Source organism: Equus asinus, chromosome 21, assembly GCF_041296235.1.
Source record: "Equus asinus isolate D_3611 breed Donkey chromosome 21, EquAss-T2T_v2, whole genome shotgun sequence".
Classification (NCBI taxonomy): Eukaryota; Metazoa; Chordata; class Mammalia; order Perissodactyla; family Equidae; genus Equus; species Equus asinus.
The window spans coordinates 76,920,405-76,935,862 of record NC_091810.1 but is presented as its reverse complement, the minus strand read 5'-3'; the positions used below and the strand labels follow the sequence as shown (position 1 = coordinate 76,935,862).

Genomic DNA, 15,458 nt, shown 5'->3' with positions numbered 1-15,458 from the left:
AAACTCAGCAAATCCTTCAGTATCCTAACGGGCAAGGCCATACCTGGTACCACTACTCATCATTATGAATCTCCACATTCAGGCAACTTGGCTCTGTGCTGGGCACCTGGGAAGGAAAGATGTGTGAGCCTCTTGTCTTGCCCCAGCCGATCCAGGTCTTGGGGGCAGGGAGGGGAGAGTAAGCATATGGTTCCCCAACCGGATGGAGGCCACCATGAGATGTGCTGGAGGGAAGGAGCGAGGAAGAAACAACTGGCCCCTCAGTTCTCTCTGGGGCAAGGGCAAAGCCCAGCAGCTGCAGCATCCCTGCTTTCCTGGTCTTCATCCTCCCCCCGGCCTCCAGCAGGACCACAGCCTCTGCCAGCCGGAGGGAGGGCTGAGGATGCTGGGCCCGCTGGAGATGTTGTTTTCCTCTTTGTTTTACTCACAATGCCCCAGAAAAACATTTTGCTGATATGTAATTAGGCCAACATAATAGAGTCTAAGAAAGCAGTCGCTCTCATTTTAGACAACTTTGGCTTTCATAACATTCAAAGAGAATACATTAAAAAAAGGGGGGAAAAAAAAGCTTAGTTCTCAGATGTGGAAAAGGGAGCAGATGAAAATACATGCCGTGTGTAGAGGCTCCCGTTCCAAGCCGCTTACCCACCCTGCTGGTTAATTCACATCTTTGCCTGATTTTCTCCACCACACAAGAAAGGCAACAGACTCCCTAGCCTTTCGGGAACCCAACAAAATAATAATTGTTACCGAGACACATTATTTGCAAAAGTGGCCTCAATTATTACCTCCCTGTATCCAGGCCTCTTTACAGCATAACTCTGCAGCTCCTCCCATAAAGAGACAGAGTCCATTTCTCCACCCTTTGAATCCAGGCTGGTCTTGTGTCTTGCTCTGACCCACAGAAGGTGGTAGACGTGACCTTAGGGGAGTTCTGAACCCTCGAGGGGCCTTGCTGCTTCCACTTGCTCTCGTGAAACCCTGCCTGTGCTAGGAGGACAAGCCCAGGCTAGCCTTTTGGCTGAGAGACGCATGGCCCAACCAACCAGCAGACGTGAGAGGTGCCACCTTGGACCAGCTAGCTGTCAGTGGACCCGTCGGCGACTGCAGACACACGAGTGAGCCCAGGTGAGTCAAGTCTAGGCCAGATCAGCAGAATCACCCAGCTGACCTGTCAACTCACCGGCAACAATAAAGCGTTGTTATTTTAATTCACTAAGTTTGAGGGGCTCTATTCCACAGCAGAAGCTGATATATTATTATTATTCTAGGAAGAGCCGAATGCCCAGGCAAATCTCTAGGAGGAAAATCGTAGTGAAAGTCACCTCATCCGATCTGAACGAAATACAATGTAATAGCTATTACTGAACAGAGCTCAGTGTTGCTAATTTTTCACCACCCTCCAAGCTGGCACACCTAGCCCTCATTTCCTCCATACCAGACACACTGTGACCTGGCATCACTTCGGGAGCCCTGAAGTCTAATTTATGATACCCTACCCGTGAGGCCCAGCACGGCCACCAGCCTACCCTGGGAGGGAGAGATAAAAACCCACACTGGGGAAGAATGTCCTAGCTCGAGACGCTGCCCTGGCTTCTCCGAAAGTACCACGCACGCCGAGCTGGCAGGAAAACCAAACCTGCATGCGCAAGATAACACCCTCCTGGATTCTAGGACAAGCGAGGTGGTTTGGTCCTAGTACATGCGGTTTCTCTGAAGTCACGTACACAGGAGCCAGAAAAGGGTTGTGGGGCGGAGGGACAGGATGGTATGCCATACACATTATCAGAGCTGTCTGCTGACATGCGCCTGCACTGGCAGAATGAGAACCTGGCCAGGTGCGTTATAATACAAGGGCTCCCAGATCACACTGGAGGTAAGGAGGCCAGATGTTTCGAGGTTAAGGGGGCGAGGGCTGGGGCCGACTCTGACCACTAGCAGAGACAGACGCTGTAGTTCTGAGCACAAACAGTTAAGCAGCTCAAAGCTGTTACATCCTGTGGGCTGCTCAGCGGGACCTCATACTGCGACAGCACGAGCCTTACATCCTCCAGAAGCTGACATTTTCCACACAGGCTGAATGCATCAGGGGTGAGCCTGTCCTCTCCAGCAGACTTGGAAACAGCTTTGTTTGATAACAATTAAACAAGAAACATTCTCTCCATCCAGGGACTTGCCAAGTCCGTCCCACTTGCTTTGATGAGCGAGAGGAAATTAGACTTTCTGGGAATACATAGGATTTCCCACTTTATTACTCACTTTAGACAATACGAGGTGGATGAAGGATCACACTTTAAACCTTTCTTTCTTGTTTTTCCATCTTATCTACTACCTAGAAAAGAGAGAATTTAAAAAGAGCTTTCCCACAGCATATAATTAAAAAGTATTTACTTTGGAGTAGAGTGGGGGAGGTCTGTCAGCAAACTCCCTAGAACTTAAAAGTTCGTCAAAGTCCTCACCTTCAACTATAGTAGATTCCTGACAGCACACCAATAATCATGAACGCTAACCCAGATGATGTCCCCGAACAAAGGTTGGTTCAAAATCATAATGGAGGAGGAAACGGAAGTCAAAGGGTTATTCCACCGTCACTGGGCAAGCTGGCAACAGACAAAGCCACACGACACTGGGCTGTCATGGCATTAGGTTCACTCTGGAAAAAAAAGCGGGTGGAACTTGCAAAAAGGTGCAACGTTCAACAGAACTGATTTTCTCTCCCTGGCTTTCTCCACCTGGGAAATTCAAGGTGCCACATTCCCACTTCAGCCTACGGTCAATATTTTCTTCAGTCAATTCGTGGTGACCCAATTGTCAAGGTCTCGTTGCTATGGTTACCACAATTCTAACTCAACCCTCTGCTCATACTCCCCTCTCCCTGAAGCCAAATTATGTTACATTAAATCCCACAGCACATCCTCTGAGGACCCTGCTCCTGGTAAGTGGACTTCCAATAAGGCTTCTGAGGTGCTGGAAATCTCCAACAGGAATATCCAAGCTTCAGGACATGTCAGACTCCTGACTGTTGAGTACCCCTTCTATTCGCTGGCTTGCTACTGCTCCATGACAGCCTGAAGATAAATGCCCCAGAGCCTGTAACAGATGCACTCCTGGGTTTCCATCAACAAAGCGATACCCCATCTTCCACTTCAGCTGAAGAGCATGTTTAAGAATTCTGCCTCAAAGGGACCACTTGACTTATAAGCAATGGGTCAACCATGCACCCCCACTTATTAAAGCTGGAAGGGAGCAGGGTGGTCCTGCAGTCTAGCGGTTCCGGGATGGCTGGTTTTTTAACATGCAGATCTCTAATCTCCACCCCCAGACCTACTAACTCTGAATCTCCAGGGCTGGTGCCTGGAAATGGGTATTTTTAGGAAATCCCCAGGTGATTCTGAGGATCAGCAAGGTTTGTGAACCACTGCTCTAGCGCTGCCTGCCCAAAGCAGGAGGACCACCTGCATCACTCCAGAGGGATGGTGACTGGACATCTGAATCACACTGTCCCCGGGAGCTGACAGCCTTGGGCCCCAGCCACTTCCACTGCTGAATGGTTCTGCAAGAGCTCTCCAAAGGGACCTAGTTTTTCCCTTGCAATCAAGGAAAACAGACTCTAGCTCCTTTATCACAGGTTGGCCTCTCAAAGATACGGAGCCAGCTACCTGACTGCCCTTGTTTTTCCTTCCTCCAACATAAATATGCCCAATTGTTTTCAATCATTTCCAGGCATATCCTCCATCACTGTCCCTCTCTTCTGTCCACTCCATAATCTATCTGTGTTTCTCATTAAATATGGCAGTTGTGGTGGACATAAGACTCCAAGTCAGCTGGCACCAGACTGAAGAACAGAGAAATTAGTACCTCCCATGTGCGTTTTCATAAATACGGTCAGTTCTCTTTTATAAGTAGGAGTAACCTCATGTTGTTCGGTATTCTTTCAACTAATGTTTGTTGAAAACTTGTAACATGACAGGAATTAATTTGGATCCAGGGAACATGAATAGCAGGAATGGCGAGCCCCTGACTCAAGAAGTTTGCATAGAAATTTAAAAATTAAATAGTTCTAAAGTGAGGTGGGATATGCTAAGTGCCACAAGGAAGGGAGAGAAATCCCACTTATGGTATCCAAGACGATTGCATAAAGAGTTGGGCCAGGAAGGGTAGGGATCTCAAAGGGGAAGACTTGGGGTGGAGAAGGCACTCAGCAGAGGGCAGGAGAGAACACAGACGGAGGGACAGAGCCAAACAGGGTGTGATATGGAAAAGCCCCCTTTGTCATAGCCCAGGCATCTAGAGTGTTTGGAGGGGAGTAGTAGGTACACTGTTCATCCATATTAAACTCTTTTTCATTAGAATTGCTGTCAAATCAGGTATTCTCCATTCAGCATTATAGATTTTTTTGAACTTAAATGCAATTGATTTTTTTTTTTGATCCTTAAATGCATCCCATTACATTTTATTGGGCTGGGTTTGATCCAACATTGATAAACCAATAGATAATGAGATCGGAAGGGGTTTAAGAAGTCAGGGAAACCTACTCAAAAACGAAGCTGGATTAGATAAGTAATTTTCAAGGTTTCTTGTTTCTTTTCCTTTTTTTTTTAAAAGTAGTGAATGCTTTCCACAAACATCAGTTGTAATCTAATTTAGAAACTCCACAGGTGAAAAGAGATAGATTCATAAAAAGCAGCCCTGGATGATGTTGGTGTGGGTAGGTTGTCCAGAATCTTCCCCTCTCTCTACTCTCAAACATGCCCTTGCTCCTTTTCCCCCATGCCCAACTGGAATGTTTTTGTAGAGCCCAAGAGCATCCACGTTCTTTAGATCCTGATGGCCACCCAATATACTCCATGGCCTCCCAGCTTTGCGTCTCCACAGGTCCACCACCTTCTACATCTCTACATGAAAAAGATGTGAAATGGGATAAGGCACAGGGTGGTGTCATAGGGGCCATGAACCTCCCTCCCATTAAGGCATGTCCTTCTGAGTGTAGCCTCTCAACCAGCTAAGCTCCATCCATAGGCCCTTCTTTTTCATTTAGTTTTACTAAAATTCTTGGCCAAGTAAATTTCAAAAAGAACAAATTCCCAGGAGTGGCAACGAATGATTGCTTAACTACAAGAATGCTCTCCAACCCTCTATACTCATTGATTTAATAAGTTCTTCTTGGAGAATCATCTGCCCAGTCCTCACCTGTGGCTCCCAGACTGTCTATGAATTTAAAGTTCTTATAGGGGGCTACATAGAAATCACGAAAAAGAATGTGGGCAGCCTCTAGGAGCAAAGACCAGCCTCTGGCTGGCGGCCCGGAGGAAACAAGGACCTCAGTCCTACAACCGAAAGGAAGTGAATCTGGCCAACAACCTGAATGAGCTCAGGAGTAGATTCTTTCTCCAGTGCCTCCAATAAGGAACAAACCCGATTCCAGTCTTGCGAGACCCCGAGGAGAGGACCCAGTCAAGCCCACTTGGACTTCTGACATACAGAAACTATTAGATAATAAATTGTTTGTGCACATGTTTAAAGCTTTCATAGAATCATGGTCCACCCTGCTAATCTCAAACACATTGGGAAACCTAAAGATTGACCCCTTCTTACCACACTGAGGGGTGCCTCTTCCTTCTATTTCTGTGGCATGCACTGAATGTTTTAAAGCACACTATTTAAAAAAAAAAAAAAAGCATTTGTCACAAGATTGTGAAAATGTGACAATTGCTCTCACCCCCCTTCCTCCGTGGCAAGGCTCTAAATTCCCGGTGCCCCATGGTCTTCAGCAGAACGCACACTTGCTTCTCCTCTGTCATCAGCTTTAAAAGGTTCCTGGTGATTTAGGGCCTTTCACCACCCCTCAGGAAGCTTGACAACAAAGAGAAATTATTTATGGGTGTGGAAGGGCCAGGGGGTGGGCATCCATTTTTAATGACTGCTCTCCTTCTCTCCGGTTAAAGGCATCAATTCTTCCTGCTCGAATTTCCTCCATTCATCAGGTTTTCACAGTGCCTGACACACAGTAGGAACTCAATATTTATTTATTGAATGAACTTTTTAAAAGGTCTAACTTACTTGTATTAACTAAATTTTGTACAGGAAGTAAAAAATGGGTGTCTGAGAGAACAGGAGAATTGAGTTTATGGAAGAAAAAAGTGCAGACAGAGAGTAAAAGTCAAATTCTTCCTTTCGTCATCCCACTGTCCGAGCTGCCACCAAGTCTAGTCGTTTTTAAAATACCTCGAAGAGCCCCCCTCTAGTCCCACTCAGCGGCAAACACTGTTGGCTGCCAGAGCCAACAGCCACTTGGTAGCCCAAGTTCCCCGTCTGAGCCGACACCCTCTCCAGTCCCAGCTAACCATGATCCTTGGCAGTGACGTGGGTCTGTGACCCAGCCCTGGCCTATGGGGCCCAGGGGAAACTCTGCTTGGGGGTTCCTAAGAAAGGTTTGACTTGTTAATAAAAAAGAGCACATGGCAGGAAACGCCACTGTTCTTCCCACTGTCATCAAGTTCACATCAGATGCTTGGAACTGCTGCAGCCACCCTGGGATTAGGATCATGAGATGAGACCTGGCAGACAAGCTAAGGACCAGAATGCAGAAAGGTGACAGCAGCTGGGGCCCTGATGATGTCCTTACACCATTGAAAAGCTGAGTCTGCAACCACCCCATCTTCCTCCAGACCTGCCAGGTAAGATGAGATGAAAAACTCCCTACTGCTTAAGCCACTTCTAGTTGGATATTCCATTGACAGAGGAAAGCATCCGAACTGACACCACGACCCCGCCCTTACTCTCACCTTGGGACCTCTCTCCCAGGCTTCTGTTGGCCATTCCCCCATTCCACTCCACCTCTCCAAACACACATCCCTTTAGGGCCAAGTGTCCGGACACACGGCTCTCGGATGAGATCCCCACTATGACCCTCTTCAACCTACTGCACACTCAGGCTCCTGCCTCGACCACAAATGCAGACATGCCTCAAGTACACACCACTGGGCTATAGCCAGGCTTGCTGTACTGGTTTCCTAGGGCTGCTGTAAAGAGGGACCACAAACTTGGTGGCTTACAATAAGAGAAATTTATTCTCTCACAGTTCTGGAGGCCAGAAGTCCAGCGCCTGTGTCACTGTGCCAAAAGCAAGATGTCAGCAGGGCCGCGCTCCCTGTGGAGGTTCTTGGGAGAGAATCTACTCCTTGCTTCTTCCAGCTCTGGGTGGCTGCTGACAATCCTTAGCTGGTGGCTGCATCCCTCCAATCTTCAAGGCCAGCGATCTCAAATCTCTCTCTACCCTGCCTTCACATCCCCTTCACATCTTCTCTCTGTGTGTCAAATCCCCCTCGGCCCCCTCTCATAGGGATATACGAGATGGTTTTAGGACCCACCCATACAGTCCAGGAGAATCTCCCACCTCAAGATCCTTGGCTTTAATCACATCTGCAAAAATCCTTTTTCCAAATAAGGTAACGTTTACAGGTTCCAGGGCTCAGAACCTGACAGCCCGGGAGGGCAGTGTTCAGCCTACAACACACGTGTCTGTGTGTATACACCCACCGCTGCGTATCTCTGGGAGGAGCTGCCTCTGGGAAGGGAGAACCAGGGAATGGAGGCTAGAAGGAGGAGGATTCACTTTTTAATATATATACTTTTAGACTGTAAGAATTTTGTTTGACATTATTATAAAACCCACAATAATTTTTACCTCAATTTGCAACATAATTCACATGGAATTTTTTTACGATATACTCTATCTTAGTTCAGGTTCCCCAGAAGCAGATCCTGACAGGAGGATTTGCCTGCAAGTGACTTATTAAGGCGGTTCTTCCAGTGAGGGAGTGATAGAAGCGGGACAAAAAGTCGAAGAAGCCAAGTAGGGTCTCAGGTTTACACACGTCTCCTGAACAGGGGCTCAGCCTCGCCCCACGGGAAACTCTGCAGGGTAAGTTGTACTCAGAAGTGTCCCGACCTGAGACACGGCAGCTGGGCTTTCACACACCCATCCTCCTCAGCCATGGACAAGGACTACCACGGGGCATCTACATACACAGGCACTCCCGACTGTCCTTGCCTGAGCCAAGCAGGCTCCTAGCTCAGGGGCAGGGTCAGCAAAGACGTACAGGGCGGGCTGCTGGGAGTGCAAGCACATTGGTAAAAAGAGATCCAAGGGCTCTAGAAGAACACCAACGTTATCCACTACGTGTTCTATTTGTGAAAAAAATTAATTCATGTGCTTTCTCTTCCGGTCTCCCTCTGCTCTTGCCACTTCCCACCAGCAGGAAGCCCCCTCCAGCTCCCTTGGCTCATCCACATCCTGACTGTTGACAGCCTGCTGAGGCCCACTGTGTCCACAGGCCTTGGTCAGCCTCTGCCTTCTCCCGGGGCACTTCCAGCCAGCAGGACACCGCGGCACTGAATGCCTTGCTACTTATTTCCCACCTGGATGCTCCTTGAAGGTGGGGGCTCAGCAAATGCCCGTCTGTGTTCCTGTCCTAGGGCAGCAAAGAGCAGGTCACTCTCTCTGACCCTCCAGGGTCTCCCAATTCCCTGAGAGTTCTCTGTTCAGTACCCACTGATCCCCTTCACTGTATTTTAACTCCTACATAACCTTCCATGAGCACCGGCCACCCCTGGGAAGTGGCAGGGCTGGTTTTGATGCCCTGGCCCCTCATCTCTGTGTCTTGCCACTGCTACAATACACATGACATTCCATGACCCCCAAGCCAAGCACCGCTGCCAAGGAGGCAGAAGGAAAATTCTGTCTGACAAAGATAAAAGAGGGACAGACAGCCACGCAGAGTTCCACCACGCCAGCACGGGGTCAAAGATTCAGAGCAGAAGTCAGGACTCAATGACCTGTTAGTAGTTTTTTTTGGTCACTGTTTTTAAACACAATCTCCATCATTTGGGGAAGAGGAGCGACTTGCTTGGGGAACACAGACCGTATAAATTAAGCTGTCCCCGCCAAGTTCCTGACAGCAAAGAGCACCAGAGGCCCTTTCAAGGGACAAGAAGAAAAAGGATTTCGAAAGTTCAGGAGAAAGTTCAGCATGGCCCGGTGGCCAGAAATGCTCGAAAGGAAGCTGGCTCCAGGTGGATGTGTCACTCTAGAATAAAAGCTGGAGGCAACTAAGGAAATCAGTGAGTCTGCAAAGATGGATGAGGGTGGATGTACGAGAACAGAAGGGAGGTCCCTAACTCTACAGGGATGGTGACAAAAGTAAGGCAAACCCATAAAGAGGAGGAGGAAGGCTAAGTCTCAACTGAGATGAGGTGCACGTGACCACATCCATGTATATGCACACGCACACCTTTTAAATTATGTTCAGAACAAGAAAGTGCACCAAAAAGGACGTGTTGGAGACAACAGAAAGTAGCATCACTCAGTTCCTAGTTTACTTTCTTTTCTACAAGGAGAAAATGAGTCTATCTAAAGCCTAAAAGAAAAAAGGATGTGGTAAAATATAACTAGTGATCTTTTAAAAATTAATTTTTTCATTACCCAAGTAAAATGAGTACTTCTTTCCATAAAAATGAAAATATTACAGACAAAGCTACCTCCCACCCTTCAATGCCAGGTCACACGTAACCCCTGTTATCAGGTTGATGGGTGCCCTTCCAGGCCTTTTTCTGCATTTGCATATACTCACAGACAATACATCATATTGTCTTGTGAAGTTTTTTCACCAGTAATGCATCACATTGTTTGTATCCGTACTAGTCAGGATTCCTGGAGAAACAGAACCAACAGGACGGATAGAGATAGAGACAGAGAAAGAGAGACACAGATCTACCTATATCTATATATACAAACATGTATATATAGAGAGAGAGAGATTGAGAAGAAGTGGCTCAGGTGACTGTGGGGGCTGGCAAGGCCAAAGTCTGCAGGGCAGGGGGTCTCTTAAGGCCCTCAACTGATTCGATGAGGCCCACCCACATCATGGAAGATTAGTAATCTGTTTTACTCAAAGTCTACTGGTCTGAATGTTAATCACATCTAAAAAATACCTTTACCGCAACATCTAGATTGGTGTTTGACCAAACAACCGGGTACCATAGCCTAGCCAGGCTGACACATAAAACTAACCATCACAGCATTGTTCTGCAACTTAAGCTGTTTAACAACATTTCCTAGAGTTCCTTCCATGTCAGTTTATACGAATGACCACATCCATAAGAAGGATGCACCATCCTTTATTTAATCATTCCCCTACTGATGGACATGTACCTTGTTTCCTTTTTTCTATTACTAATAATGCTAAAATAATGTCCTTGTATATGACTTCTTTGTGAACAAATGCATTTGCTTCTCTAGAAGAGAAGGATATGAGGTATGGACTGGCTGAGTCATGGGTAGTCATGGATGGGCTTCTAAAATTTTTGAGAGAGGTTGGCAACCTGCCCTCCAAAGCAAATCTCAAAGTTTTAAGTGATGAATTTACAATGCATCAAGCCTAGATGAATGACATTGTAAGGACAAGGTGCTCAGGCACACTGGTCAGCACACTAGCATGTCACTATCAAAGGCGAGAGGGGACACAAGGAATTTGAGCAAAGTGAAAGTCCTGAGAGAGCTGCTGGCATAGATCTAAGGTTATCCTGACGACCTCGCAGATCTCATCTGTGCTGTGATCTGCTCGGGGCTGGAAAAGGAGTGGAGTTACAGCCGGGATGGGCTTGTGTCTTCAGTCCTGGTGATCACTCGTGGGAAAAGCTTCTGTATCACAGGAAAAAGGCAGAGAACTGCTGTCTTTGGCACTAAAGGCTATGATCTCAGAACCAAAATAATTATCTTGGAGAAACTGTGGCAATGAAGAAAAGTGCCAGATGGTTTAAAAAGAACAAATATTGGCTCCCTTGTCAGAGCAGAAGGTGGTAAATTCTAGATACCATAAAAAATTGATGTCACTCCCTGGCAAATCCTAGGCTGGATTGTAAAAGAGAGGGTTGGGGGCCTTTGGAAACAAACAGTTCATCTCCGGAAGCCTGCAGAAGTTCACGAAGAACAAGTGGGACCCAATGTGCTGGACACAGTCATGGGACAGGTAGGGTGGAATTATGCCCAGCGTGGATTTCAGTTACAGAAATGCGTCTTACCAAGGCTCTCATGATTCCTTCAGGGATAAGATGGTGACATGTTAGATGGAACAATGGGGCCATCTATAAGCTCTGTGGAGGCGTTTGGGGTAGCATTAGGGACCGGAGGAGCGATTCCCACAACATGCCAAAGGACATGTCCTCCATCCAGTTTGTTTGACACTGGAGAGGAAAAAGTCTACACAATACCCGTTAGAAATGCCTCATGGATGGACGTTTACCCCACTCACAATTGCCTTTAAATGTAGGCTGTGGGTTTCCAATGAGAAAAACATAATTATTTGCATTTGACTGCAACTCTCCCTAGCCCAGCCCCCTCTGTGCTTTTACAAGATCAAGGCCATCGGGAGAGGATCTTTCTTATTGATGATACCAGGTGACCAATAAAAGAAAGTGGGGTTTACTTGCTATATGTCAAGTATTACCTTCACAACCTTTTAATATATTCGCTCTTTTAATTCTCATCAACTTTGACAGGTTGTTACCAGTGTCCCCATGTATACAACAGAAAATGGAAAACAAAGAGGGAGTGGGTCACTTTTCATACGCTCGGTTATTACTCAGCTGGGAATGAGAGCGCCAGGAGACACACCCAGGCCAGACTCGACAGTCTACATTCTCTTTCCAACAGACTGCACTGTCTGCGGAGCTGTGAAGAGCCAGATGCAGTTTTTGTGAATGTGTGTGTGTGTGTCTGTGTGTATGCACGTGCGTGTAGAGAAGGAAGCCAGCAAGATGTGGCTGAATTGGAATGGCACATTGGCACACAGAGATGAAGATAATAATATGCACAGGAGTAAAGGGGCAGGAAAGGGACAAGTCAGTCCCAACTGTGAGCAAAGAGAAAAAGCTGGTTAGAGATGTTTTGTGGTCAAAGCCCAGGAGTTCGTGGGCTGGCCTGGGAGGACAGTGGTTGCCAGAAAAGCAGGGTCAACCAGAAGCCAGAGGGACCTGCCCAGGGCTTGAACAGGAAAGACCTCCCCAGAGGCCAGAAGAATGGGGAAGAGAGGAAGTAGCTGGGTCTCAAGGGTGGAAGGTGAGGGAGCTGGACAAACACCCACACGCCGGGAGGGGCATGCCGAAGGGGGCTGTCTGTGGGTCGGAGTAGGGGTCTGACAGCCTCTTCAAAGAGCTGAGGCATGGGCAAACCAGCCCTGGACGGGACACTGCTGGGCTGGGTAACAGCTATATATATGTGGTTCCTCTTAGGCAGGGATTCTCAAAGTGGGCTGAATACGACGCTCAGGGGAGAGCCTGGACATCTGTGTTTTAAAAAGGTCTCCACATGATTCTGACACAAGCTCAGTGCTGAGAAACACTGGTCTACCCTTGGGCTGAACCAAAAGGCCTTCAACCTAATTCAGGAAGCTTTCACCAGGTGCCCTGAAGAACAAAGATGAACATAACCAGCCCAAGAAACTCACAGTGAAGGGAGGAAAGAGGATAAATAAATAACAATGATTATAATAGGAGCCTGACAGGCTTACGCACAGAGAATTATGGGAACACAGAAGAAGGGTCTTTAACCCTGAGGGAGTCTGAAAGGCTTCCTGGAAGAGGTGACCTATGAGCTGACTCCAAGGCTGCCTATACCAGCTTTAAAGAGAAAGAGAAACCCATATACCAAGGGTACAGTCTGCCCAGAGGGGATCTTCCCTGCTTTTGCCCTTGAGAGATGGTAACCTCAGAGGCTGATGCTGCTAAAAGGGACAGAGGTCTATTTCTACTGTGGGAAATTCAGGGATGCTCCAAAGACACCAGAGAGAAGAGTAAGTCTGAAGACTTGGGTGGGAAAAATTGGTAAACAACATCAAAACCATTAATCCACTTGTCATCATTATCATGATAATTAAAAAAATCTGTTTCTGCTTACCTGCATGCCAGTCACACTTGTATATCATAACGTGGAAATGGGATGAAATAGAGGCCCATCCAGTGGTGTTTTGGTAAATGTTTACAACTGGCTCGGGGGGGAGGGGCAGGCGGGGGGGCGGTGAGGGCGGGGGACTTGATTTCTAGCGTTTGCCAGTTTCAGTGGTGTAATACTTCCACTGTGGCCAGTTTCAAGCTACTGATCTGACTGACTCTGTCACTGAATATGGAGCTGGGAAGAGATGCACAGAATTGGCTTTGCAAGCTGGTGCACACCGCTGGGTTTTAAAACCCTACTTCATTCCAAGGAGTCCTAGGGAAAAGCCAAAGCATTCCTGAAGTGTGTGAGTGTGTGTGTGTGTGTGCGTGCACAGCGGCAGAGGTGGGACACAGGATGACGACAAGATGACCCAAAATTAATATCACCAAATAGATTAATGCACAAAAATAAGAAGTCAAGAGGAAAAAAGTTCAACTACGTGATAAAGAAATAAACTTGACAAATAAACCTTATGGAAACCAATCTGCACATCCAGGAAAAGGTTCTGAATAAATGGTCTAACTTCTTAACCTGACAAACCCTAAACTTCTTAACCCATAAAATTGACCTCTTTTCAAATTAAAAAGACAACAGTGTCCTTATTTTAGTTTGTAACCTTATCTCCTTCCCACAGACATTTCAGGTAGTGTGCATTCACTGTTACCCATCAAGGTCACAGTTAGTTTCAAAGGCTAAAGAAAGATAAATTATTGGGGTATTTTTTCCATCACCCCTTCATCAAATAACACACTACAGACATATGGTGAGACTGGCCCCAGTACTGTACTTTTAGACACTGCTTTGTAAAGCTGAGTGTGCATAAGGATTCCCCAGAGGGCTTATGAAAATACAGATCGCTGGGCCCCATCTCCAGAGTTTCTGATTCAGCAAGTCCAGGGTGGGTCCAAGATTCTGCATTTAAAACAACTTCTCACGTGATGCTGACGCTGCTGGTCTTGGGACCAGATTTTGAGCATGACTTTGGATCACTGCCATCAAGGTCATCTTTCTTGAGGAAACCACAATGCCCTCCCTTAAATAGCCATTTTAACGTGCAGACAGCAAGAGATTTTACACACGTCCCCGTGGCTTGCCAATCGCTTCCACACATGCACCTGTTATTGGCGCAGCCACACATGGATTGCTACGAGAGCCAAGTGTTACAGAGCAAACTGCGTGTTGAAGCATGTGGGCCGTGTTCCTGGGTCCTTAAGAGCCTCGACTGCTACCCCTGTTACTTCATATTCCACCATCGCCTGGAGCCTTCACTCTCCCACGTGTGGTGGGCTGGATGAACAGCACTGCCCCCCATCCTACAGTTGAGGAAGCTTAGGGTCCTGAGAGAGGACATGACCTGCCCTCACTGGACTGTGCATCTTAGACTGAGTATTTTAGACTCATTTCCTTTGCACCCCATTTCCAGTTAGGGGCAGGGAGGCCCACTGGGACCAAGGTCAGATGGAAGCAACTGGTGGAGGCTGGTCACAAACCAGGTTATCACTTGACTCCTTACTGTCCTTGCTACGCACACCCCAGGAGTCCTAGCTTCTCTCCTAACTGGCCCTGGCTGCTGTATTTTTGGAATTCCTGTTTCTGATTACCAGTTTTTCTTTGTACTCCGTTGCTGTCACACTGGCAAGCAGTTATTTCCATCATTGCTCAGATGCAGGCATGCCCCCAACGGCCCTGTTTCCCACTTCACGCCTCCTGGGAATGGCTGCAGGCTGAAAGGCTGGGCTAACAGTGCCCTCGGGGTGCCCGGGCCCAGCAACCAGATGAAGGACTCGCCTCCAGGCTGCAGTTCCAAGAGCACAGGGTGTGGCAAGCACGGCTGTCTGGTGGGTCCCGGGGCCCCACACTCCTCACAAAGAGCTGCATCCACATCTGTCTTACTTTGGCATAGAGAGCTGGCTTGGCAGGGGCCCCTCGGAGTGATGCCAACCCTGTGTTCTTTCCGGGCCTCCTCGAGAGCGTTCTGGAATCAGTCCTCTATGTTCAAACAGCTTCTCCCTTTACATCCCAGATTCTGGGTGGACAAGAGTCTAGTCTAAAAAGACCAGACTTCCATAGTTAAAGAAATGCCTTTAAAGTACACACCAGAGAATCTCAGAAACAAAGCAGCTCTTCCAAGGTCCCAGAGGAACATGGCTTGAGGAATTCCTCTGTCCACAGCAATTTGGTGACCTCACAGGTCAACATTTCTTAAAGGCATCCTCCAGCACTTAATGTGTAACCTTGGGCCAGGGACCTAAACTCTCCGTGCCTCAGTTTCCCCATCCGTAAAACATGGGCAATCACGTTACTTCATAGGTTTATTCTGAAGATCAAGTGAGCATGTGTGCATAAATTTTTTCTAAGGATACTTGGCAGAGGGAGCCATGGGGTCTACCTCCAATAATGATGTTGCTCTTATCATCATGGAGGCCACAAACTATGGGTTCACCTCATTTATGTCACTTAGAGT

The 15,458-nt window shown here is 47.4% G+C and overlaps 1 protein-coding gene across 2 annotated transcripts in view; it reads right to left on the bottom strand.

Annotated features, from left to right (window-relative positions):
* The window catches only part of RFTN1 (raftlin, lipid raft linker 1), a 198,026-nt gene that overhangs the window by 21,170 nt on the left and 161,398 nt on the right, over positions 1-15,458 (bottom strand). The window lies entirely within an intron of this gene.